At 41.2% G+C, this 27,980-nt stretch overlaps 1 long non-coding RNA gene across 2 annotated transcripts; it reads left to right on the top strand.

Moving 5' to 3' along the window:
- On the top strand, positions 1 to 27,980 carry LOC135290736 (uncharacterized). 2 transcript variants are annotated; one of them, XR_010353514.1, is made up of 8 exons: positions 1 to 94; positions 4,446 to 4,661; positions 9,718 to 9,796; positions 11,080 to 11,246; positions 12,111 to 12,188; positions 17,362 to 17,409; positions 18,328 to 18,470; positions 22,425 to 27,980. It is a non-coding gene; the product is annotated as an uncharacterized LOC135290736 (long non-coding RNA). The 2 variants fall into 2 exon arrangements; XR_010353515.1 differs by lacking the exons at positions 1 to 94; positions 12,111 to 12,188; positions 18,328 to 18,470 and having other exon boundaries at positions 4,353 to 4,661.

Below are 27,980 nucleotides of genomic sequence, written 5' to 3'. Positions count from 1 at the left end.
AACTCCCAGGAGGACTCAGCCATAATGCAAACAGCCAAGTGAGTAGCATGAAACAGTCCAAGACTCACAATCTAAGGCCACAGAAAGATGTTAGGTGAGCAAAGAGCTTGATAAGTAAATTCAGAAAAATTGTATTTGTTGGTTTCAGGTATTACCTCCTTATCTCACATGTTGATATCAGAATGCACCAGAGCACACAAGAACTTCTGCTTGTTAAGATCATCATTTAGAAGGAAATTTAGAAGGGCAAGATGGTCCATCCCGAATGTATGGAAGGTTGATAGTTATAACTAGGTAGAAATGTTATGCATGAAACATGTTAAAGGAAACATGAAATATGTTACAGGAAAAGTGACAATTTTTTTCAAAGAAGTAGGAAGAAGAAGGTAATTTAATTTTCTGGTATTACTTTTACCAAGGAAAGGAACTATCCTGCATTTGTTGATAGGTCACAGTCTCCAGAATTATAGTAAAATATGGATTGGAATACAAATAAGGCCATCTCCTTGAGCACTTTGATTGTGTGTGCTTGGGGGTTTCTTTCTGATTTAGCCAACCTTTCCCTAGCGATGGATCAATCATTTCTGCATCTTGTCTGCAATCACACAGAAGCATTTTAGAGTAGAGAGGATGTGATGAGCACTTTACACACATACTAGGGCAGGTCCCTTAATACAAACATACAATACTCACAATAATTTTTGTGGTCACAGAAAAAGTTGTTGGATAAGAGATTTCCTAAGAAAAAATACCATTCAGACAGAGACAAAGTAAAGAGCCTCCTCTGCTCCCCTCCCTTGACCTTGTGGAGGTCTGTGTGTGGTACATCTGTAAAAAATGATTCATAGAGTTCACAGACCTTTTTCATATCAATGGGTTTGGTTTTGGCATAACATGAAGTGATAGGCAGTATTGCCCTGTTCTGGCATCCTTCAGCTAGTACTGTAAAACACGAGTCCAGAACTGACCATAAGCAATGATACGGTCTTGCTAGTAGAACAATACTCCTCTCAAAATCTATTGCCTGCTGTGCACCCCTGCTTTTGTATCAGAGAATTTACAGATCCTAGAAAGGGGCTACACCAGCACATTAAGTAGGTTCCTGTAAGAGAGTTCCAGTGAGGGCTGGGGCCCTGCAATTCTTTCATAGCTGAGAGGGCAGCATTACTGGAAACATCTTCAATATATGCCCTTGTAAATAGCTTTCCATGCTCAGCATAAAACAACCAGGAGCCACACTTTCCCCCCGGCTCTTTGGCCAATAAGGGTGCATTTCATTTTCTGCGGGACATTTGTGAAACAGGAACCAGAGAAGCATTTCTAAGGAAGTCAGTAATTGCCTAATCTCCTGCAAGTGTACTGTTCAGAATTTACAGTAATATCATCTTTTCTTTTGTTTGTGAATGTTGCAGCAAATCTTGCTTTTTGTGTTTGTTCTCCAGGCCACGCTAGCTCCAGCAACTCAGAGAGTGGGGAAAATAGTTATGGGACAGACAAAACATCAGTCTTACCAATTCAAAGATAAAAGTAGACCTGAGTCTGGTGCATGTATACACCTTGGATCCAAACTACTTAGGCACCTATTTCTTGAGTGCTGAATGAATACAACCACAACATGAGTAGGCTGGCATGGGAGCAGAGAGGATGCACTTTTATGCTGACTTACATGACTAGGAAGGAGCACAAAAATGGGGTAAAAAGAAAAAGCAAACAAGGATGAGATATCTTTTATTTTCTTTATTTCCCATTTTCCATTGAATCTACATACATTTGGAAATTATTTAGAGACTGTGCATTTGCTATATGACAATTTAGGGCACTAACCGTTTGATTCTGTAAGAGTTATTATTGGGACATTTGTGAAATAGGCCTTTTTCTCACTTGTGGAGGTGAAGCTATGACACATAAAGTTTGGCAAATTGCTGTTCAAGAAACACTATAGTGTGCTTTGAGACACGTACAGCTACAGTATGAGGAGTCTCAAGAAAATTATATTCCATTGCCTCCCTGAGAACAACAGGAACAGACTCCAGCAGAGCAATTAGTTCAGTGGAGAAGTGAGGTCAAGAGAATCTGCTGAGGCATTTTGGCATAGGCACACTGAGTATTGAAAAATCCTTCTGCAAAGGACTGTTTTTCTGGCTCTGCAAGCAAATCTGTAGGGAGCAATTTTCTCTTCAGATGTGTGGCTTGTCCTCACATGGAGAAGTGCAAGTTGCATCAGTCTTGTTAAAACAAATGCAAGACAGAGGAGAAGGGGAAGTCAAGGGGAGTGTTAGCAAAGCAGGGGAAGCACAGTCTGAAAAGACAGCCAGGCAGCAGGCACTGTGACCCAGCATCTTGGACACCAAAAGGGCATGTCAGGGAAATGGTTTTTATGTCAGGCTGATGTCAGAGCCCCGCCACTTTGACCCCATTTGCAATTTCCTGATCAGCTGCATGATGGGACAAGGGAGATTTCAGATTTCCTGTCTTGTGGTACATATTACCTAAGTTGACCTGATGTGGTGAGGACCTGGGAGCCTAACTGACCCCTCAAAGTGAGAACTGTGGCACAGGTTGCTTTAGGCACATTGCAACCTCAACCTCAAGATGCACCTAGACTGAAGTGGAAGGAAGTATCTATAAAAGGTTGCTGCAGACATAATTCCATTAAATGAATGAAGGTAGAGGTCTATAAACTGGGGATAAGAAGTTGTTAAGACTGAAAAACACCTTGGAAATGCTGACATCTGACCCATATCAGGCACATTTTAGAAGTTTGAATGAGATGTGAAGGATGTAGATGATAACTGTAAGCACATAGAGAAGCTCTTCAGATTTCTGCCACCAACAGCTAACTCCCAAGTGAGGGAAGTGGTGTGGTTGACTGGCTGGCATGAAAACAAGGCTTATGAGAAACATGGACTCTCCAGTCTGTTTCTGGCTCTGCCAATTCTGCTGTCATCTCTTTATATACAATTGCATCTATTATAAAGTGTAATGATGCAATAATGTTTGTGTATGGACAATGACATGCTCTCATGGCATCTGTGACCCTTGCCACTTGTCACAGCAGGATACATGTATCCCCCCTCTCCCTCTGCCCCAAAGTATACAGTTGCTTCACTGAACTTATATTTCCAGAGTGACCTTCAACACAAGATGCAGATGTCACCCACTTTTGCCCAACTTTCATCTCACTAGTGGTGCCTGCAGACCCCACACCTGCAGGGGGAAGAGTGTACCAAGCCACATGCTTCCAGGGAAGATATGCTTATAAGACTAGCTAGTGAAATCATCCAAGACAAGCAGCTAGGGTCAGATGCTTCTGCATGATTTATGTTAGCCACAGAACAATGTTTCTTATTCCATGGACAATGTTTTTTGAAATGTATTTCTCTTTTGTTCAGCAAGGGACAGCAGGGCTTAAATAATGCAATGCCAAGAAACTTAGTATCCCTTTGGTTCAGTATTCTCTGCTCTCTGGAGAGGCTCCCAGAGTCAGGATGCTTGTATTTACCTTCATAACAAATAGCAGTGATTAAATTTATATTAGTTCAAAGGTTTCTGTGACATGGTTCTGTTAATTTGCCCTGTGCACAGAAGCCAGCCGAGTCAGTTTTCATCACTTCAAAACCATACCAAGGGAAGAATGGAAGTGCTTGTTTTGGGCATTTCCCAAAATGCAAAACCAGTAGTAATAAAAATATAGAAGGCATATGGTGGGCTTATGTCTAGGGATGCAGCTGAGTGTAAGCAATGTGTACCTATTTAACTTTTCTCCCAGAGTGAAATATATTTATTTTTTGAGGCTGTAAGAAAACTAGTGATTTCTTTTTCCAAGCAAGACTTCACCCAGTTGTGTTGTAATGTAATATGCATTACCCAGTATCTGATAAAAGTAATAACCTAGGCATCATAAGGTTCAGAAGGTAGTTAAATATTAATTCTTCATGCATTTGAAATTATCATGAAGGGAGAAAAGGGAACACCAATTATGCTATGGCACCGAAGTTATAAAGTTAATTGCTTTTCTCATCCCCCACCAGGAGGGTTAACACAAGATGTTGTTCAGATGTGGTGGAAAAGGGAGGCAGTGGAATTAGAACAAGAGCAGCATGGCATTTCTTTGCAATAGATTCCTGTTTATATGTTGCACTTATGTAAGATCATGAAAGACAGCAGAGATAGTGTGAGCCAAGAGTTTGTTTTGCCTGACACACTGGAAAAGTTGTTCAGTACTGGTTCATCTCAGCAAAGCTATTATTATTTGAATGCTAGAAAGGTCAGCTGGGGTTATCTGCAGCATAAATACTGGCTGTGCAAATTCATGGGAGGGAGCCTAGTTCTTGCACTGTTCCTTCTGAAACAATGATATTTGGGTCATTGTTTATGAATCTGGCTGCCATGAGTCAATCCTCTTCTCTGTCCCCCTTTTACATGGCCTGTAAACAACTTTCCAGATGGGCTGACATCTCACTGTTGATGGAGCTCTCTGCATGAATTCCTTTTGTGTTACCCCCGTGGAAGAGGTGTGTGGTGCAGATACTCTGCTTGCTGGTGTATGGAAACCTAAAGATGGACCTAGCTGGTCATACTGGCTGGAATCCAGATGGAAGTGAGCATACCTTACTTTGCTCTCTCTGATGCTGTAATTGAATATTTCTGGAAGACTCCAGGTGAGAAAGATATATAAAGAATAATAAGTAGTGTTTGCAAGAAATTTAAATCCACTTATCTATCACAAGAAACTATTTCTGGATGTGATTCTGCTGTGAATTAATACAGTAATTTCAATTTTAAAAGCTTGATTTTCTTCACTAATAACACGTTTGTAAAATACTAAACTTTATTTTTTGGCATTTTGTGTTGTGGAGGCTACATTTTAAATTCTAATTGTACCCTCTTATTGTTAGGGAAAATGGTGTTATGTGTGAGGTATATAGTGAGATATTACATCTGGCATCCTGCTAATGGCTTTAAAATCAGATTATGTCTCTGATATCTGAACTTTTCAAAAGATTAGTCAAGTTTCAGGAGTAAATAAATCTTAAATTACTGTAGTTGACATGGGTAATATCATCAGGATTTAATCTTCATTGATCTTAACTGCACATGCAACAGAGATTAATAACATGGATTGCTCCTTAATGCAAACAATTCACTCAGTTTGCCCTATTGTAAGAGTGGCTTTGGCATTTGAGTTTTAGATGTGTAAGAAGCCAGAGGCAGACAGCACTGGCCATTAGAAACATTGTATTATTGACTGATGCAGACTAAACAAAAATGCCATTTAATTACTAGAAAATTAAGTTTTGGCTGGTTTGTTCAGATCCTCAAGGATCATCAAAGGACATAGTTGAAATCTGAGCTTTTCTGCAGGCTGACTAACATATATACCAGTACAGCCTATTATTCCCGTTCTCGAGTGACAACCAAGTAATATTGAGGAAGATGTTCAGTGGAATGCAAACATAAATGTCTCTTTATAATTAGAATTCTGGTTTTGTGGCAGATTTCCCCCCTGCCAAGTAAATGCTCCTCAATGACCTTAGATTACTCTTAAAACAAAAACAAAAAAAACCCCCGCACACAAACAAACAAAAAGCAACAACAAAAACAAAACAAAACAACAAAAAAAAAACCCTAACAAAAATCAACATTACTGTGATAAAATTAAGTCTTTGCTTGTCAGGTCAAATATGTGTTTTCTGGTAGATAAGAATCTATCTCCTGAACTCATGGTGCCAAGTGACATCCCTGTTGACAGAAACAGGAGACTTCTTCAGATAAAGATGGATCCTAAAGTGTCAGAATTTACCTACTTGAAGTTGTTTTGCAACAAGTAAAAACATGATGAATTTTCCTCTTCAGGCATTTCTATTTCTGCATGATGTCTTCCAGTGCCCAGTGCTGATATTCCAGTTTTTCACTTCAAGGACTGAAGGGATGAAAGTAAATAAAATAGAAATGTCCAGAAATATTTATTACAGTTTATCTATATTTATTTATTCATTTTATATTTGGAATGAATTCACACAATGTGTTTTTTCTCATTTGAAACTGTAGGCTTTTTGATAGGGAATAAACATATTCTAAAATATGTTCATCAATCAAGCTTCTATTCAATGAAAAAATTATTTTGGAAAAACATTTTGATTTTTTGGTGAACACTTCTTAATCAATACTGAGATACAAAGAGACAGTCTTGAAATGTGTGAGCTTGTAATGAATTATTATCAGTTCAGCATGCAGAAAATGTCCATGCTATCAATAATGCCAGTGTGTGAGAGAATTCCCTCTACTTCATTACTTGTGATCTCTACTACAGCATCTGAGCAGTCATCCTTTAACTGCTTGGAAGTGTTTTAAATTTCAGTAAGTGTTTCTAATTAGGCATCTCCTGATCTTTGAATTGGCATTCTTCAGTGCTGCATCACTGAAGTAACAAGAGTGAACAGCAATCTGTTAAATTATGCTTTAAACAGAGGTAAATTTAGCTTAAACCAATACTACTTGTCAGTTGAAATCAAATCCATGCTTCTTACCAGATTTTAGTGCCATTGCAATATTGTTGGATCTCCAAATATAAAAGCAAGGGGAGCCTGTGAGAAACTTCCTTAACTGTGTTTCACAGCATGCAGAACCTTTAATACACTGACATATACACAGCTCTTACTTCATTGCACAGGGAACTCAGAATAGACGTTCTGGGAGAGCCTGGGCTGATGCCAGAAATTCAGATGTGTCCAACTCCCCTCATACTGCAAGTAGGATCACATTTTTTCACAGCATGGGGATTCACCTCCAAAATGCCACCATCTCCTAAAATAAGCTAGATGCAGAAAAAAACAAATTTATGCTCTTGCCAGGATTGCTGTCAACAACCTCTTCTGACTGCAAGAGGTATCACTTCCTCTTGGAGCAGCCACTTTCCTCCATGTCAGCAGAATAGCGACAGACCGTGGGTTGAAATTATTGCAAATCTGGTATTTACTTTTCCCACTTTTTAGCCTAAATGGTTTCAACACTTTTGACTGGGTTTCCAGGGCTTTGTGTCAAACAATAAGGTGTGATAAGATTCTCAGGATAAAGTACCTGCAGCACTTTCTTTTAATTAAAAATTTCAAATTTGCATCAGGTGTCAGTTTAAATAAACAGTGTAATTGCCTTCTTTTTACCCCCTTCAGTTATTTCTGCATAGCTCAAATAATTTCTGTGGATTTGCTTTGGATTTGCAAGAGATTAGTGATCATCCAATATTGAAAAAGCTGAATGCTGTATAATTCCTTTTTTTTTGTGGACTCAGAGTAACCACCTTGTATGTCCTGAAGTACAGAACATGCACTGAAAGTTCTGTCATTTTGAAGTTCAGTTAAAATAACTTTTAGCTTTTCCTGAAAGCCTTGGCTTATATCAGAAGCATCCTACCTCCAACCTGCTCTGAGACTCAAAAGAGAAAAAAGAGAAAAAAAAAGAGAGTTCAAAAGAGAAAAAAATTATAGTCTTGCAAGAGAAAAGTCATAGGATGGCTTGCTGGCATGAAATGCTTCTAAGCAACAAATCATGGGCTTGAGGTCTTTTGTGTATGTTTCTGAAACTGTATTAAACCCAAAAAAAAAGGCTTGAAGCCAAGTAGTCCTCAATCAACAGGAGATATGTATGATTAGCCATGGCAGAAGATTTTCTGAGAAAGTTATTTTATCTGTGAATGCTATTGAAGCATCACTTAACTAGATATTCCACAAGAATGTGTGATTACTCAGAGTCTCAGGGGACTACAGACATGCTTCAGTTTGAAGAAGGCAGAAAATTTTATGCAAATGCCAGCATAACAGCTTCCATTTTTCCACAATATATTGTGTAATAGATGCAAACAGTAAAGTCAAAGATAGTCATTTCAATACTACTTTTACAAATAAATATTTTGTTTTGTGAGCAGAGAACTTTTTGTCCCAGTTTGGGGACATAACAAGGCATCTGAACCTCAGCACCTCTCACTTGACATCTTTTTGCCCACCAGACGCCATGCTGGAATTGCTACTAATTACAATTAAGCTAAAATTTACACTACATATACTACAGATTAAGTGCCAGAAGCAAAGAGGCACACTCTCTGTGTCTGACATACAGCAGCAGGGCTAGGGTAGATAGTGCACTTTCACGTTTCAAAGTGTGCTCAAAGTGGGATGCTGCTGCTGGCTGGGGTCCCGGTGCAGATCCAGACATGCCTGCATGGATCCTAGAGCAGATCCTCTGCATGTGACATGCAGAGATGTCCTGAAGGGCAGGGACAGCACTGGGCCACTGTTGAGCCCTGAGCCAGGAGGATGACCACCCTCCTTCAGAGCTAGTCTGGGCATCTCTGCAGAAGTGGATGTTAGTCACAGCAAGATTAATGTGTCCATTTGCAGGTTCTTTGCTATTAGTAATAAATACCAGGGCATCTTCATTACCACATATTGCCTAGGGTGGGAAACAAAAAAAGTATGTGTTTGACATGCAGGCATATGAGTGCTAGAGACTAAGCTTCTTTGGTCTTTTGTGAAAACTATGCACTCTCCAGTTTCCCCCCAGGCACCTTCAAATTCTGGACACATCTTTGTGTGAGCTTTTAGCACAGTAATGTATGTACACTAAAAAGGCAACTAGAATCATTACCCATAAAGAAAATATTTCTTCTTCCCTTCCTTTTAAAAAGCCCTAGACACAGGGGAAACATGATTTCTTGCACAAATACAGCTGATAAATCATCCTTATTTTTATTGGAAGTAAGGGCAATTTTTCTCCTAAGGAAATCATATCTTTACATAACACCTCACAGATATTTTACCATAGTTTCTGCATACCTGAAATTGGATAATGTCACTTTCTATATAACTACAAGATATATCTTTAAATAGACTATCTTCAACCAAACCAATAAGCACAAATTCCTGTTTCTGACCCTCTAGACATTTTCTTCTGGTCTCTCTTCCTTTGATTAGTGAGGTTCTGCTCCAGTTTGGTCTGGGACTGCTTGCTTGTATAGTAGTATCTGACAGGGACTCTCTTACATCACAGCACTCATAAGAATAAGAAAGAGGAGCTTCACTTATTGCATGGCTGTTGTGTGGCTCAGTGCCATGCTTATCTTCTACAGGTCATGTCCAGATGGAATATCTTTTGCTTTTTCCCTGGATAAACTGTATGTACTGAATAGTGGCAGCTCCTGTCACAACCAAACCACTTAGCTACAGTGAAAAATCACATCTGAAAAAACTAAGTTTTTTGATGAAAATAAATTGCTTACATTGAATCAGAGTTGTTATGCATGACTAGTGATTCTCTTCCATGATTAAAATTATTCCACCTACAAGCACCCTTCTTCCAAACACTACTGTAATGAAACAAAGACATTCACCTCTCCTCAGAAGTAAGTGAAAATATCAGCGGAATAACAAATATACAAGAAATTTCCTCCAAGGGAATGAGAATGGTGAGAAGGACAGACCTTTTTACTTTAAAATATGTAGTGCTAGTGCATTTGGAGTTATGTTTAGATTTATTTTTGCCTGGGTAGTTTTGGGATCTGGTTACATTTCTGACAGACTAAAACACTATTCAGTGTCAAGACTGTGCATATTTAATTTTCTTGTATTTTTGCTGTTGTTGTTGTTATTGTTGTTCATTTTACCAAATATTAAATACAAACATTCCCAAGTTTGTCTCTTTTCTTTCCTTCATCTCTTACAGTTGCATCACGTGTAGCCTGGAAGAATGACAATAAAGTACAATGAATGTTTGAGAGACATCTTAGTGGAAGTTTTCTCAGGTGAGGCCATACATGTCTTTACCTTTTTAAAGACTTCAGTCTGAGTGAGACTCAGTTCACTACTGAAAACCAAACTGCAAGTTCAATAGCTAGATAACTTAAGCTACAGGAAAGAAAATAAAATCTTAATACAGGAATAAAATTCCTTTTGGACAAAAAAGAGATTAATAGTTCAATAAATCCTTTCTATTTAAGACAATTAAAGGTACAAGAACTATTTATCTTTTTTAGGAGGTGATTATATCTTTTCAAAGTTTAGACAGTAGAAAATCCCTCCTTGCCTACTGCCACAAAAAGTGTTACAGTGCTTGTCCCTTTACATATTATACAAATTTCATTCACCAAGGCACTTTCCCAGACTTTTCCAAAATTGCTTCTCATACAGTGTTTGTAAGTTACTTTTGAGATTATTTCTGGGATGAAGCCATATGGAGCAGAATTAATTGTTACCTCTCCAAATTACCAGGGGCATTTGGGACTTTGTGTCAAAACAGTGGAAAATGAAGCCATTGCAGGTGTCCATGTAAACATCCCTACACCTTGTTCTGCTACACATATACATAACACACATCTGGGTACAATTGCTGATGCCAGGGCTCACACAGATCACACTTGAATATTCATGTTTCTGAAAGCATGTAAAAATTTCTATATTGTTGCCAGCTTTGCTATTCTCTCATAAATAAATAAAGCTTTTAGAAAAGAAGATAGCTGGAAATGGGCCAATTACAATTGCAGAGTTAAACATGTATTAGCATTAATCCCTTACTAACTGTTCAAAGGCATAAGGAAGCATGTATCTGTATCATCCTAAATATGATCAGTGTTATAACAATTTTAGTACAAACAACCTGAAACATTTCTTTTTTAATTTCTAGATACGTGTCCAACAAATCTGTCTTGACTCACCACTGCTTGGACGTTCTCCCTCGTAATTAAGAGTCTTGTCCTAGCAGCTGCTTTAAAAGTGATAGAGGGGATACCATATCTAATGGTGAATCTCAAAGCTTGTTTTGGTCTCCTCAGTTGTTTGAAAAACAAAATTGCAATTTGGAAACCAGTTTGAATCTCTGAAATATAAATAATTGAGGTCTGTGAGGAAAGCAGCAAATAGTATACACACTGAGATTACTCTGGCTTCAGTGCTGTAAATGATGCTACAGTGACATCAGAAATACACATGCTTGGCTTATGATGCTCAATGCCATATATCTAAAAAGAGCTAGGAAGAACAAGAATGTAAATTCATCCTGTCTGTAGACATAAGCATTTTTTTTTCTTAGGCATGCAAATCGTCAAGACCACCCAGGCACTTAGGAAGTCAGATTAAAAGTCAATTTGCGACTGAAAAATGAAGGCTCTGCAGCTTCATTCATGTCAGCATTTCTTCATAATGGACCCATTTTAACATTCATCCATGAAACAGAAAGAATTAATTCTGCAGAAGAAGGTGAGGTACAGCAACACACTGTAAAAGGGATGGTGCCCTACACTGGAATAATTACAGCACATCCCCAAAGTAACACCTTAATCACTTCTGGATCAAGTCTCTCGATAGCTCGGAAAATTATCTCATGATAGCTCTGAAAATTCTCAGCATGTTCTTCCAGTCAAGAATGTGACAGGCGTTTAACATTCTGCGTTACAGAGTGAAACCATTTCACACATTTGCAATATTATTATATTATAAAAATTCATGTTAACTGTTCAGATAGAAACAAATACACATATGATGCACAGACAGCTCCAAAAAGTAGCTTTTAGCAAATACCAAGTGTTGGTCTGTACGCATCGCTAAGGATTTGATCAACCACCCACTTTGGCAGGGCACTCACCAGGTACCATCTTTACTACAAAGAGCCAGTATTTAGAAATACAGAATGGTTTGTGTTAGAAGGGATTGCCAGGGTGTAGAGGGGGTGGACACCCCTCACTTGAGCATAAAAACTGAGTGTTGAACAAGATAAGGGAAGAGGCAGGTAAGAGGCAAATCCTTTGAGGTGGGACAGTGCTCTTTATCATTACAATGTTCTTGCATAAGAGGCTCAGGTGTGAGAACTCCCGTCTGGAAAAGTGAAGCACTTACCTGAGAATGGGACATTCTCAGGTAAGCAGGCAGACATTCATCCCTTCTGATGGGCCATAATTGATTCAACCATGCAGATGTAAGAGGCAGCTATAACATCTTAGAAGCTATCAAAGTTTCCCAAAATGTCCCATGATTACCTTATCCAGCATAAAACTCTCTTGCATTGCCACCTAGCCTGAGTGTATATTAACCCAATGGACTTCATGTTTCCTGCACCCTGAGCAGGTTAAGACTGCACCCATCACTCCGCCCAATGAACATCAAAATTGCAACAATCAGGTCTCATGGCTGGATCCAAGGATGGTGACTATATCCCTTTCTTCTATTCTTTGTTTCTTTTACCTTATACCTTTTCTTAAGTGTTATTTTTATGCTTTCATATTGTTACATTTCTAGCAAAACCAGCTACATTTTAAAATTTGCCAAGAACCTTAACATTCTAAAGTTTGCAAGTAAATGTTTGTTATTGAACCTCCTGAGATTTGTTGTTTCTCCTGCACACCACTCAGAGTTAATAAAACTACCAAAACCTGCCCAATGGATCAGAGCATAATAAGCTGGCAGCATTTTGCTGTCTCTTTCTGAAGAGGTGTAGGAAGAGAGGTTGCCAATGAAGATTGTAAACTTGCGGAGTGCCTCAGCATTCTGCTTGTCTGCTGTTACCAGTTTGCCAGCATGGTTCATTGGGTTAGGTACACTTTCTTTGATTTGTCTTTTCTATGTGTGACATATGTGTAGAAGCCCTTCTTGTTATTCCTTGAAGCCCCTGCTAAGTTTGCTTCCAGCTTTTCGTGAACCTTCCTCACCCCATCCCTAAGTAACCAGATTTTGTCCCTACACTATTCCTAGCATACCTGTCCCTGCTTCCATTGTCTAGGCATTCTTGCCCTTTAGTTCAAGAATAAAGTCTTGACTATTTATACCAGTTGAAATAAATGGGCAGGAGATCTTTCTCCTTTTTTAATGCCTTTATTAAGAAGAATCAGCTCAGGTGGGGAGAAATCGATGGGTTGCGCCCACGCCGCCGTTGCTCCCAGGCGTGGCACGGAGGAGGAGGATGATGCAGCTTTGTCCGCTGGTCTGCAGACAGAGCTGGGGACTCTGTCCTCACGGGAGAGTCCCAGATTCCTAGCTTGTTTGTTTAACAACCCGGGGTGTCTCTTTAATCAGTATCTTTTCAGGTTAGGGCGAGACGCAAAAGGGTCCAAGCAGGTATGGGACAATGCTCCCATCCTTAGACGTCACTTAAGTCACTTGATGGCTCGTGATTTTAGGGGTTTTTCTTGTAAAAACTGTAAAACTGTAAAAATTCAGGGCGCAATGCATTTCTCATCTGCATACTGGCTCTGATGTCACTGACTATTCTCTTTACTTTGGAGGGTCTGTCCTGGTGTCTTCTTGGCAAGCGGCCAGCATCAGGGAAACAATAATTAATCACCGGCCATTATCAGGTAATTTAAGGAGCCCCTCTCCGGCAGCGAAACCAAAGAGGTCTGACTTGTTTCTAGCTCTGAAACTCAAAAAAAAAATATAACTTTCTATTCATAACACCAGTCTCTTCTTTCCTGATTTCTTATACCAGTGCATCAAGAGTTTTGTGCTCTAAGGAAAGTGTCCATAAAGATCTGCCGGCTTTGCTCTGCTCCCTTGTCTGTAAGGCAGTTTTCCATGTCACCCTACTGAGCAGCTGGAGTTTGCTTTCCTAAAATTCAGGGTCCTGACAGTGTTCTTCACCTGTCCCTTATTCCCCAGGACTGCAGATCCACCAGTGATGTTCACTGCAGCCCTGCTGCCTCCGTCCTTGACGTCACCCATGAGCTCACTGCACTGGTGACCATCAGGTCCAGAAACAGATCTCCTCTGTCAGGGCTGTCCATTACCTGGCTTAGGAAGTTATCCTCCAGGCATCCCAGCCATCCCCTGGATTGCCTACAGCTCACTGTGCTTCTTTTCCAGCAGATGGGGGCTGGATCTCACCCTTGCCCCAGCAGGATGAGATCTGGTGGGTTCAGTGCCTCCTGTGCTGGAAGAAGAAGGTGTTGGTGTCAAAAGGCTCCCCCTGGTCAGGCAGCCTCTAACAGACACCATCCACAAGGTTCCCTTTGTTACCTCCATCTCTGATTCTCACCCAGTTTTGATCAGTTTGTGGCTTCAGAGAAAGCCCTTCACAATCCATTAATTTTCTGTTGTAGAGGGCAAAACCTCTGCCCCTCCTGTCTTGTCTGTCCCTTCTGAACCGTTGACATAGTTTAGGAATTTAGTATTCCCACTAAAAAAGACCATGTGCTGCTCCCCTTGCCCTCCAATGAGAGACAAAAAGCAAAGGTCATGGGTTGAAAGTAATTTACAGGGAAACTTCATGGACAGTCTCCTGTTTAATTGGTTCAAAACTTGTTGTTGTTTTTCAGGGCCCTACCTGAAATCATTATTCTTTAATATCACTGAGAGTGATCTGAGAGTTTGTGATGTAGAATATACATTCTGCAATCCCCACAGCACCTAGGAATACCTGTGTTTCCTTCTTGCTGGTTTGTGGGGACATAGTTGATATGTTATTGAACTTGTCCATTAAAATCTGATTGTGTCTATCCTGCCCTTTACTCCTAAAGCCTGAATTTCACAGGAAGGTTCCTTGACCTTACTTTGGTTTACGGCAAAACCAGCCTTCAGGAGGGCCTAGATTATCTTCTCCACTTTCTCAAAAACTTCCACTGCTGTGTTCCTCCATACAGTGACATCATCAATGTATTGCAGATGTTCCAAAGGCTCACCCTTTTCCAGTGCAGTCGGAATCAGGCCATGGCAGATGGTGGGACTGTCCTCCACGCCTGGGGCAGTCGGTTCCAGGTGTACTGCACGCCCCTCTGGGTGAAAGTGGCCTGCACTCTGCTGCCAGAGGAATGGAGAGAAACATATTTGCAATGTCCATGCCAGCACCACTTTGCTGCCTTGGACTCCAGGTCATGCTGAAGCTCCAGCACGGCAGCACTCCCCAGTAGCCCACAGTCAGTGTCCACTCCCCACTGGATTTCACACTGGCCACGTAGGACTGCTAAAGGGTGTGTGAGTTTTTCTGACCAATTCCTGGCTCTCCAGTCCATCATGTCATGGATGGGAGTCATGGAGTCCCAGCCGGTGCAGAATTATCCAAGGTGCACTGTTGTGGTAGTGATCAGTACCTGCTGGCTGACATTCCATATCCTGTTGTACAGAGGCACTTGGAAGGTGAGGTGGGGAATAGGTTTGCTGCTGTCCTGAGTATGGACTTGCCTCCATTCACTCTTCCCTTTAAGCTACTGTTTTCAGCCTGATGGGGGAAAAACACAGGATCCCCTTGATCTTGTTTTCTGTTCCTGTTTCCATCTCCAGGAGGTCAGAGAATGGTTCTGCAAGTTTGTTTCCTTCTCAGACTTTCCTAACCTTCCTACTTCTTCTGGTAATGCTGACATCAGGCTGAGAAGGTCATCCACTCAGTCACACCTCACACAGCTGTGGTGTCAAATGCTATCCATTATTACTGACATACTGTCACTTGGGCCCTGGATGGTTTCATGTTTTCATGGAAGCTCTCTCTGGGTAGCCACATCTATTCTGGCAAGTGCAGAGGACATGACTTTCTGCCAGATAGATACCATCTGAGCTCTTTCTGAGGTGGAGAAGACCACCAGCAGAACCCTTCTCTTTAGCTGGTAGGATGACTGTTCTTTCTGCATGTACTGCCATAAAAACTGCTGATGTCCCATGTCCTGTTTGCCTGCGCTCTTAACAGCATTCCAATATATACCCCACTATTTTGCCAGACATTCTTTAGGTTACAGAAGGGGAAATGTTATCTTGAGATTCAACATGGCCAAGTCCTGGTTTCTGCACTAGTTTCACAACAACCCCACAGAGCACTAAAGATCAGCTGGAGAGCTGCCCAGAGGAAAAGGACCTCGGGATGCTGGTCAACAGCAGCTGAACACGAGCCAGCCTTTGCCCAGGTGCCAAGGTTGTGATCAGCCATGGTGTGGGCAGCAGGGCCAGGGCAGGGATTGTCCCCTGTACTGGGCACTGGTGAGGCCACAGCTCCAGTGCTGTGTCCAGTGCTGGGCTTCTCATCACAAGAAAGGCACAAGGTGCTGGAGCAAGTCCAGAAAAGGGCAACAGATCTGGCAGAGGGTCAAGAGGGTAAATCATGTGAGCAGCAGCTAAGGGAGCTGGATGTGTTTGTCCTGGAGAAAAGGAAGATCAGCAGTGACCTTATCACTGTCTAATACTGCCTGAAAGGAGGCTGTAGCAATGTGGGTGTCTCTCTTCTTCCAGGTAACAAGGGACAGGACAAGAGGAAAGGGCCTCAAGCTGTGTCAGAAGAGGTTTAGGTTGGATATTAGGAAATATGCAACACACACACACACACACACACGCACACACACACACACACCACACAACACACTGGTTTTCCCCACATGAGAAGTCAACAAAAAATACAAGTATTGTCAAAAATGGCAAAAAAGTTTTTTGCCCTTTACAGTTTCACCACTTTTTCTGTTGAATGAAGAAGAAATGAAGCTAGGAGGTACCTGTTGAACAGTGGAGAGTCCGGACAAGACAGGCAAACCTGAAGCCTTTCTCCTCCCTTGGAGGAATCAGTAGCAGAGAGTGTGAAACAGAGAGAATGCCCTCTGAAGCCCTTCCCTAGTCCTGCTTCTTCCTGCATGCAAGACTTACACCACTTGAACACTCCCAAGGTTCACTCTGCTGGTACTCCAGCTGCTCACCTCCACTGTCCTCCTACACCTTTGACCCCACCTGTTCTTTCATGTGCTCTTCTAACAAAGCTGGAGGAAAAATCTGTAACTGGTTATTTGTTCATTGCACACAAAGAGCTTGCAAAATCAAGTGTGTGGTCTTAGGCATGACCTCTGTTTAAGATTCACAAATGTTTCCTGACTATGTATGAAGGGAGAAGGGGGCTTAGGAGGAAGGGCAGCACTCTAGAGGGTTCTACAGGATGAGCGGCAGATTTTAACTTCTCACTGGAGTTGAAACTTTTTATAGCATCACTTCTGCTCTCTGCCTGTTTCCAAATGTAGAATGGAGCAGCATCTTTCCCACAGCCACCTGGCTTAGTCAGGGAACGAAGCCAAGAGAAAGGCATTGGAGATGAGCATGGGGTCACAAAAGGGGCTCCAGCAGCTTTTTCACAGACCACTAAAACAGTAAATTCCCAGAGGGTTGCATTTTCTGCTCATGCCCCTCTACACAAATTCAGAATGAAGTTTTCCCTGACAGAGGAACCATACAAGACAGGGACCTGCTCTCTGAATTGTAGCTATATAATGAATGATACAGCTACTTGCTATTTCCATCTGTTGTCAAAACAATTTGAATTTTTTAAAAATATCTCCCAGAACACTGGTTTAACACATAAATATATACATCCAAGATTCATCACCTCCTCATTGTTTTTTGGTTTTTTTTTTTTTGGTTCTAGCTATCATTTCTAAGTGGCTCAACATCTTGGATTTGTTGTGCCCATTGGGTAAGTAACCATTTGAACTTTCATTGAACTGTTGTTCCTCAGACCACTTGTTCCTGTTACTAAGGAGAAAACTAACTTCTCCTGTGCAATAATAATAATAACAATTACAATAATAATAATAATAATAATAGTAATGTGCTGCATAGCTACAGTGAATACAAATTCTACTTCATATCTTAGTGTTTCTGTAATTTAGGGTTGGCTGCCCTAGGAGAGCTGCCAACCAATCCGCCAGGACCTGAATCATGAATTCTGCAATGAAACTCAGCATTTGCCTGTGCCATCGTACTCCTAGCTACTGGAAAAAAAAAAAAAAAGGACAAACAGCCACTTGAGTTTTGTCATCTGACCTATTCACTCTCTGTACAACAGACAGGACTGTGCAGTGGAGCCTACAAGGTTTTCTGTTCATGTAGGAGAAGAAATAACTTGCAAATATGTGGCATCCAGCTACAAACACAATGCTACTGCAGAATTCAGAAACATATTAAGACAGATGAAATTTAGTATATTCTGATTTTTCAGATGTTGAGGTATTTTATACTGAAGTGGAAAATTCCAATGTACATCAATAGAACAGCATTGTTGCAACTTGTAAGTCTATTTAAAGGCTTCCTGTTAAAGTTAACTTATTTCCAGCTCATCTGTATTTTCAGCACATTTATCATTCTTTTGGTATGAAGATGCTAGTGGAACATACCTCTTTCCAGATTACCTACATGCAGAACAAAAAAACAGCTTCAGGAAGCATAAAAACAATTCTGAGAGGGGCAGTTGAGCAACAATAATCCATTTGATTATGCATGTGGAAGCACTAGTCTGGGATTCAGGATGTGTAGTATTCTTTAGATGAGCTTTGGAAATTTAGCCCTATGTTCCTGTGTCCAACATCAGTTCAATATCTATTCGCTTTTGCAGCCTGTGCCCAGGATCTCCAGCAACACCCACTTTGTGACATCCTGAAATAACCTGGAGGTCAGGAACTCAATGCACAATATTATTCAGTAATGAGACTGAGGAACTTCTAGCAAAGGCACTCAAGTTATGGGTACAATAAAAAGGTACTTGAAATAAGAAAACATGCCAAGTTATAGCACACCACTTGCTTCATGCACTGCAAAAGCCTGTTGTAAATCATAGAATTGTGTGGAAGAAACTTCAAAATTAACTAGTTCCAGCCCATCTGCCATAGGAAGAGACACCTTCCTTCCACTAGACGAGGCTGAATCTGAAGCAGCTTTTCCTACTGTAATGGAAAAAGGAGTAAGGTGCTCTGCACTCGTGGTGGGCTGATCACATGCATGTGTGCATCTCTGTGAGTTCATTCCCTGTCCTGTCCTGCCCTGAGTAACTTGTCTGGGCGCCCCACTGGAGTCTTGAGGATCTCTCCTGGAATTTTGCAAAGACTTCAGACTTCTGATGCACATTTAGTCAAGGTGTGATTGGTCTGCCCCCAGTTCACCTCTGCTAGAGAGAAATATTTTGTAAATTATGCTAGGCAAAAAATAAAAATTACCGATAGTTTGGGTTTACAGTTTTCTCTCTTGCTTGGAAGTTCTTGGAAGAGAAAGAGGGATTTTGTGTTTTCTGTTAGCATAATATAAATAAATGGAAGACCAAATGCAACAATGTGCAATACAGCATGTGCTTTTGTCTTGTCAAGTTTACAGACCTTGCAACAGCCTAAATGCTCTGTAGTCCAAATCATTCATCTCAGGTTCCCACCATGGAAATTATTCACTGGTATCAATAACTTGTGAAGCATCCCACAGGCAGACACGTCTTGTGTCTCTGGATTTAATTTTATGGATAAATTTATTAATTTTATGGATAAATTTAATCCATTCAAACCTTCAAACAAGACAATCACTAAAAGTTCATTTTCCTCTTGCTAAATTTTCATAACTCAACAACTTCAGTGAAATTTAGACAAATGGATTATAATGGGAAAAAGCCCTAAGAATTTGTTTTAATGAGGGATGAGGTTTCACCGAGAGGAAATGGGAGCAGAAACTGTTCTTAATGTGTGAATTAAATTTATTCAGCTAGGGCAGGACATAGTCTTAAAATACTCCATTGCTGTGGGATACACATCTCACTCTGACACACCAGTCAGTTATAGGGTGTAATCTCCATGTCTGAAATACAAATCCATGTTAAAATCAGCTTTCTCAGTTATTTGGAAAATGCAGCCACAGCACCTCTGGCTGACTACAGGCAGTTTAAAGATCCTTGCCATGCCATTTACCCTTCTCAAGGGAATGCCAGTATTCACACTGTGTAAGGGCCCTGCATCTCACCTGCTTGTGCTAACATAGCTCCACAGAGTGATGAGACTGGAGAGACAGTCACCCTACCATAAGTCCTTAGATGCTGTATGCTATGCACTTATTTTAAACAGCTTGCTTGAACTTTATAGTTCTCACTTGGTAGCAAGAACCACTGCAGCCTAACAAGAATGGCTGCGTGGAAGCTGACTGCATGGATGGGCTGATGGGTCTTTCTGATGATGGCAAGCAGAGGGGAGGCAAAATCTGTTCAAGAAACATAAGGACCAGTTTTGAGCTGGGAGAAAGAGTAGAAGGTCAGTTGCTGCAGTCAAACTCTCTTCTTGTCCGGAGTTTTTAGGTCCACATAGATGCAGAGAATAAAAACAGCAAGTCTACACCTTCTCATCTACCCTGTATTTACACTAAAATAATTTTGTGGAGTTATTGCTAATTTACAGCAGCTTTACAGAAACCAGCGTCTAGACTGGGAATGCCAACTTACATCCCAGCACCATGACTTTCAGGATTTCTGACAAAATGCAGTATATCCTCACTGGAAAAGTTGAGGGGCACTGTAAAAGAATCTGTAAACAGATTAACTGAATCAGGCATTAGCAGGAAAACTACTTTTCATGAAATAATTCAAGTCATGTACAAAAAACACAACATGCCTCATATTTTCCACCCAATTCTAATGTAGTTTGGAGCACCTCACGTCCAAGGAGAATTGTGCTCTCACCAGCCAGCCTTTCATGGATGTCATGCCCTTTAACACATGCAAACACCTTATCAAGTTATCACAGCATATCCTTTCAAGGACTCTGAAGGCAGCTGCCACCCACGATGGCTCTGGCTGCCTGTAGCATTCCAGGCGCTTGCACCTCACTTAATACAGTAACAAAGACAGCTTGGCTGCCACACAGCCTACAGTGTGCTATTACAGCTGTGAAACAGCTAACTTTGGCAGCCATATATCATTAAGGCTTTGTTTCAGAAACCCTCAGAATAGATTTTTGCCACGAAGCCACCAGTGTTAAGCCAGTAAACTGGCACAAGTGGTGAATGGCTGAGAGCAATGGACTGGGTTTTGGAGATGGTGAAAGTAAGATGGAAACCAAAGCACCACCAGGCAGATCTTCAATGGCAGCATTTGACAGCAGCTCCTCCCAGGATGTCAAATTTTTTCATCTCTTATGAGTGGCTGGACAAACTTAGGCTGTCTGCTGCAAGTCACTGGGCTGAAACAAAATACTCCTGAAACTGGACAGAAGTAATGTATATTGAAACCTGGATCTATTCTCACAGAAAAAGGCTTTGCTGTTTATTGCCTTCAGGATATTACAACAACAAGAAAAAGAAGAAAAGAAGAAAAAAAAAAAAAAAAAAAGAAGGAAAAAAAATTCTCCCTTTGCAGGGGGAAGATAGATAGTAATCAGAAAAACAATAGATCAGAAATGACAAACCAGCCTCAACAGATAAAATACCACCTGCTTTGAGTGTGCTGAAGAGGACAAGACTAACAGTGCAGGTGCATCCTTGCAGGCCAGGCTAATATTTCCTGTTAGTGCTTGTTCAGCAGCAAAGGCAAAAGTAAGTGGTAAAGGCATTGCCTCCCCGGGGATGTGCCTCTCTTCATAGGGACTGCACTCTGGCTGTGGAGTGAGCTTGTAGGAGTGGCTTTTCTCGGGACCTCCCTCTCCAAACAGGACAGTCACAGGCACAGAGCCTTGAGCATCCCCATGCCTCAACAGCTGCCAGGCTGCAAATAAGGGAGTAGAGTGAATAAGCTGTGATTGTTAGGACAAATTCAGCTGACTCATTTTTAAAATGGACTTAGCAATCTAGACCTCTGTAGTAGCTTCCAGACATCACCTGGGCCAGAGAGAGCATGAGCTGAATGCATCTATTTGTGTGTGTGTGTGTGTGTGTGTGTGTGTGTGTGTGTGTGTGTGTGTGCATTCAGGAGACCAGAATGCCGTGGCACAGTACAGCTGATCCTGTCAGAGTTAGCCTGGGCAGAACACCCTCAAGTGGCAACCCCCCATTTCCCTGTCCGAGCCCCACTCTGGTTGCAGTGCTGGGCAGTGGTCACATCTTCCACTCTCTGGACTCTGACTCACTCCACTGCAGTCAGGAGAAAATTCACTTTCTCTTCTATCTTTTCTATACATGCTTGTATGCCCCTGTAAGTCATGCAGCCTTTCATAATCCACTCCAGACATTTTTATCAATAAAATTAACATTGATCAAAACCAAAAATAACTATAACTGAAGTTTCTCTTGGCTCAGAAGAAGATCTTGCCTCTATAGGCCTCAGGAGAAATGGTCTTTGCTGCTTTCAGGTTAATGCTCTTTTGCATTCACATTTCCTAAACCCTGACACTGTGTGTAGAAAGGACTAAAGCTGTAGGTGTTTCATGTGCTGCTTTCAGGAGGTGTTTTCTTAAGCCAACTTGTATGAAATACAAGAGAAAAAAAGAAAGATGAATTTATAAAATACAACACAGTTTTAGAAATAAGGTTTCTTTCATTGAACCTTTTGTGATCCCGTTTTCTTTAGCTTTTAGTCAATGACACTTCTCTTACATTTCACAGGATCATTTTCCTGATAATCTCTAGCTGTCACTACACTTCCGGTTGATGCTACAATAGGGGCTTGGGAATGCAGAGAGGATTAAGATTGAAAGAGAAGAGTGAATTTAGGTCTCAACTCCTAATCTTTATTTTCTGACTCTTCTATTTCAGCCTCACTGATTTTTCTGGTAACCAGCTACTCAATGGAAAAATGAAGAGAAGCAGCATCCCTGACTGAGTACAGAGAACCTGGCATCTGGAGTTTGGTGTCTGTAATCAGTCAAAGCCTAGCAGGGATTGAACTGCCTGAATGAGTTCTAGGCATAGAGCAGGGGGTCAGAATGAGGAACTGGAGGACATGTGGTTGTGGCACTGTCTCTTTTAGCTTCAGCCTGCTCTAAACCTGTCTTGTGGTGACAGTGGGAGCATGTGTGAGAACAATTATAGGAGTGAATGTCTGGCAGTTCTGCATCTAGGCTCTGCTTCAAGTCAGGCACCAGAAGTATAGAATACATATCCAAAAACCACTTACACAAAAGTCAGAACAAATAACTTGTTTGTGTGAATTTTGAGGATAAAAATTAACCCAATTGCTAAAAAAAATAACACAGGGGCACATCACCCTCAAGTGCAGTTCCCCGCCACATTTATTTTTATTGCAATGAGTAAAGCAGATCACTTGGTATGAGGAGTTCAAAGTTGTTTTGTGAACTCTGTGCACGTTTTGCATGTCAACTAAATTATAAATACATTAAGGAGTCCATCAAATATCCATAGACCAAGATACTATATATAGCAGTTTATGCTATGATGTGGTCTCCTTAATTTAGCAGATTTTAAAACCATTTCACTGTGGTATGAAAATCAGATCCATGCAAATACAGGAGGCAATGAACAAATTGTGTTTACAAAATGAAATTAGCACAAAACTACAGACTTATCGCAAAAATCTACTGAAGCTTTCATCTCCTAGACCCAACTGCTTGAGTTGTTTCACTGATGAAGAAAAGAGATAATGCCCAAGAGGAGACATTGTCCCTTCATCTTCTGCTCCTGGGAGAGAAAGTAACAAGCAAAATTCCAAAATTCTTCCAGCATGTCAGCAAGACTGCTGGACCAGCTGGCAAAACTGAGTTTGAGATGCTCTATGAAATCTGATTAAATTTAGCAGCTTTACAAGTCAAGGATTTCACCCTTCAACAGCACTGGAATTGTTCTAAATTTTAATGTTGGGAAGCTCCCAATAGCTAGGAGCTGGGAACTGGGAACTGGGGGCTGGGAGCTGGGAGCAACACAGAGATATCTCCAAAGGTATGCACATTTTCATTAGGTTCCTCCTGATTTAGGAAGTCATCTGTGTGCTTCTCCTTTGAGGACAGCAAAAGTGCAAACAGTGAAATTAGAAAATTAACCTTCAGGAGGTAGGAATGCTCTGGTGGACACAGTAGGGGTTAATAACCTTCCTCTGTGGTGCACTTCTTTTGAGAGCTCTGCACCAGCAGCTTGCTCCTGCAGTGCACAGTGAAGGCAGAAATTAGGAGGGGTGCCAGGCAGTAATGGACTGAGCCATTTGCGTGTCTATTTTCCATTCAGCAGGCTCTGAGAGCAGGGCTGATCAGCAGAGCAGACCAGGAAATGTTGCATCATTGAGATTATTGAACTCATTCTGTACATAAAATTTACCAGATAGTCTGATACATGCTGCTGAGTAAAAATTCAAGTACTAACTCTCTGTGGATGTAAGCATACAGAAGGAAATGTGATTTTTGTTATATTTGATCAATGGTGTTGGACCAAATGAATTTATTTGAAATATCTGGTATCTGAAATAGTCCACAATTAAAAGAGAGATTTGGTTCCCAAATGTATCCTGAAAACATTCAACTGTCCTTTTCTCCTGAGAATTTCATTAACTATTTGCATCTGAGGCTGCACAGGTACTCAGGGTCTCCTCCTGTAAAGAAGGCAGCACCCTCTCCGCTCAATTAATTTAGTTTCTTTGACTATTAAAACATTTTCAAAATCTTAAAGCATAGTTATTTTACTTGCCAGGTCTGTTACTGAAAGCCCTGCGGTTGTGTCAGGGGCGGATATATGCAACCAGTCTATGGTGACACACACATGAGGCAGGGACCCCCAGTCCACACTTTTATTCAGTACTAGCTGCCCTCTTCCTTGGGCCTCTGACCCCAAAGGGAGACTGGAGGTGGGGACAAATGAATCCATACCATTGCTCCTCAAGGAAGTACTAAAGCCTGCAAAACATTTGTCCCTTTATATTACAAGAATTGCACTGCAATTACTGAGTTTCTTCTTCTGCCAGCTACTATTACACACATAATTGTGTGCTTTCTCTGATCAGGCATTTTCTGCCTTTAGATTTACAATGTTGGTTATGGTTGAAGCATAGGTTTCACTTTAGCCTAATTATTGGACTTCACTACCTTGTTTATCCCCCTTTCTCAGTGTTGTACTGGCAGGGACTGTTGTACACAGTCACCCAAAAAAGTAACTGCCTCATCAAAGGAGGGACATTTCTAATGTATTTACATTTGATAAATGCTCCATCTTATCAAGTCTTAATTACAGGGCAAATAAAACCTCAGAATCCATGTCCAAAGTGTTGCAGCTAACATACATCCCCTGACACCATCTCTTTTTGTCAGATGGTGACTGACTCCTCCTACAGAAATGGAATGTAATTTTATAAAATAAATCCTGAATTTCTAGAAATATCAGTAGCATTTGGGTGGAGGGGAGAGGCCATGCTGTGAGTCTCTGCACTCTCAGGGTGTGGATCTCATATCTGCTGGCTGTAAAGGACCGAGGACTTGAATGTTGGTGCTTGGACTTCATGAAAGCAAAAGATTGATGGGCATTCATTGATGCGGAGGGGAATCTGTACTTTTGCAGGTTTTTATCACATCTGAACTCAAAAACTCTGTAGCTCTGGCTGTCTAAAAGATTTAAAAATATCTGATGAAGAAAATCATATGCCTGACTCTCAGAGGTTGCAGCACTTGGCAGAATAGCAACATTTGTGTTGTCAAAATTTTCTGCTTGAAGAAGCCAGATATCCATAGAGAGCACACCCAGCAGCAAAGGCTGCTCTGTGGGGGAAGAAGGGAGGGGAGTTGCTGGAGAATAAACCCCCTGTTCCTGGCACAAGCAGGTGCAGTAGAGGAAGCAGAAAGGGTGTATCCCAGTGCCAAACTAAAACTTGAACTGAGGTTTATTCCATGTTATTCAGCAACTGCATTTAAGTGCTGCCCATACATGTGTTGCTTACAAAGAGTGGGGACAACTCAGGGGTCTACAGAAAGAAGAGAGATCATCTGCCTCTGCAACCCCTTTTTCCTCTGCTGTTTTGTTGCCAGGGGGAAGGATGAGGAGGCTGGACAATGCCAAAGGGATCGTAGTTTGTTGGTCTGCTACTGAATGGCACACAAAGTGGAGCACATCGTGACATAGATTTTCTTTTTTCTGTCTCGCAGTTTGTTTTCCTTCACCGACTGTTAAAGGTATGAAATCAATGCTGATGACAAGTGGGTTTAATGTGTAGGGTAAGAGGAATGTAAGTTGTAGTTAAAAATTAACAGTTACAGACTGAGAACAGGATTTTTTCATTTCAGAAACTACCTGGGGCAATTTGTTTTTCACGAATATATACAAAGATCTGGAATGCACCATGTTATTATCCCGATGATGATCAGTACATGTACAAATGTTCATATTTAGACTAAATCCAGTTATGTCTGAATGCCTTTCTGCTCTGTTTTATGCAATTATTCTGTTTAGTCATGAATCACAGACCTTCTAATTAAGGCCCAAGGTCAGGCAAAGGGGGATGGAAGGTGAACAGACTTACAGCTAAAAGCCTTTAAAGTCATCAGTTGTTTACAGGAATTCCCGTGCACTTTAACCAAAGAACAAGATTGGCAGATCTAGTATTAACAGACCAAAGTTAATTCCTCTAATTTCTCCTGCATTCTTGCAGGCAGTTTCCTCTAACTGAGGAATTAAAGGTCACGCACCACCTACCTCCTGTGCTACCCAGCCATGCTTTACCAGCCATCAGCCCCAGGCTCCTCTGTGGGGGAAGTGACCAGATGTAGCACAGGCAGTGTCTCCAAGAGCCAGCAGCTCTTTAGCACCTTGATAAGTCCTTCAAAATGACACATTATGTTTTCCTCATTTCATGTGACAGCTCGGATATAGTACACAAACGAAAAGGGGAAGTTGCTGGGAAATTCTGTATTTCTTTATTCAGTTTCATGTTTGAATTCTCAGTGAATTTCAAATGTCTGGCACTGAGCTCCAATATCTCTCATAACTGGTGACATCCCACAATTCCTGTGCCTGCTTGGACTCTGCTGTGGCAGATCTTTGGAGCAACCTTCTTGTCACAATCCCTTGATCCTTCCATCTCCTGTATTTTGGCATAGCCCAGTCACATGGTCCCTTTGCCCTATTCTGCAACCTTCAGGAGCAGAACCTGACTCTTTCATTCAGAGGTCTTTGCACAAGGAGCAACTTAAGCCACACCATTGTTTTCTCCATTGTGAGGGCTAAGGACTTTACTCCACAAAAATCAGGAGCAGCCAGGCAACTAACCTCATCCTATCACAGTGGTGGAGCATGTATGAAGAGAAAAGGAATACCCTGATAGATGTTAGCAGGTGGGATTCTCCATCTGAATTGCCCTAAGGGGCTTCAGCAACTTCTTCCTAGGTCACATCCATCACCATGTCCTGCTTACTGATGCAAGATAATCTTAGTAACCCAATAAACAGTTCATGTAGAGAAATCCTTTGTTCCTATTCTGTCACCTAACATCCAAGTCTCTCTTTTAATGGATCTCATAAGTAGAAGTTAAGATCATTTCAGTGAGCAGGGGTGAAATGTTCTACATCCTGGCATCTGCCTTGAGGCCACGTCCTGCTGCACTCACAGACTTTGGGTACCAGGGCATTCCCTGCTCCATCCTTCCAACCAGCCAGGGCCATGAACATGAGCCAAGCAGTAATGGAATCTAAGCAGAAGTCATCATCTCTGTGTCTCCTGGAACACAGGGATTTTGCCACAAGTGGGTTTGGGATGTCAGCTGACCAAAGGACTAGGCAGACACCTCCTCTTTGCCCCCAGCCAGTCATTTTGAGTAACATTGGTATAGGCAGGGAAGAAAGAATAACATCAGTGACTTTAGCAAATTATGAACTGTAGAGGAAAAAAGCGTATAGCTAAATACAAGCTTTGGTTGTAGTGAGAAGGTGGATATGGAAAGGAAATAGCAAGAAAAGTCTAGGTTTAGAAATGCTAGGTCTTCCCTGTCTAATGCCCTACCAATTTTCTTATTTCTTCTTTTTTTTTTTTTCAGAAGACATTTATATAATAACAAAAAGGGAATAGAAATGGTCTCAGCTGTGTTCCCTGTCTAGTCATATGCCTTGCCATGTCTAAATAAACTGGCAGCTGACATTTTAGGTGTTCTTAGCCACAGGGTTTCCAGAAAACAAAACTTTTTTTTTTTTTTCCATTTTGTGTGTGTCTGTGTGCTGGTGTCCCTTTTAGAAAAACTGTGAAGGGACTACAGAAACAAACAAAACTGAGCAAAACAAACTGAACTTGAGAATAACAGACCCATGGCTGAGGGTGGCCTGTTTCCAAAGGGGAATATGTGATCAGGGGCTCAATGGTTTATTTGCTGAGAAAACAACCTCCTCAGTG

This window comes from Passer domesticus, chromosome Z, assembly GCF_036417665.1.
Source record: "Passer domesticus isolate bPasDom1 chromosome Z, bPasDom1.hap1, whole genome shotgun sequence".
In the NCBI taxonomy this organism is placed as follows: domain Eukaryota; kingdom Metazoa; phylum Chordata; class Aves; order Passeriformes; family Passeridae; genus Passer; species Passer domesticus.
This window is presented reverse-complemented; position numbering and strand designations above follow the sequence as displayed.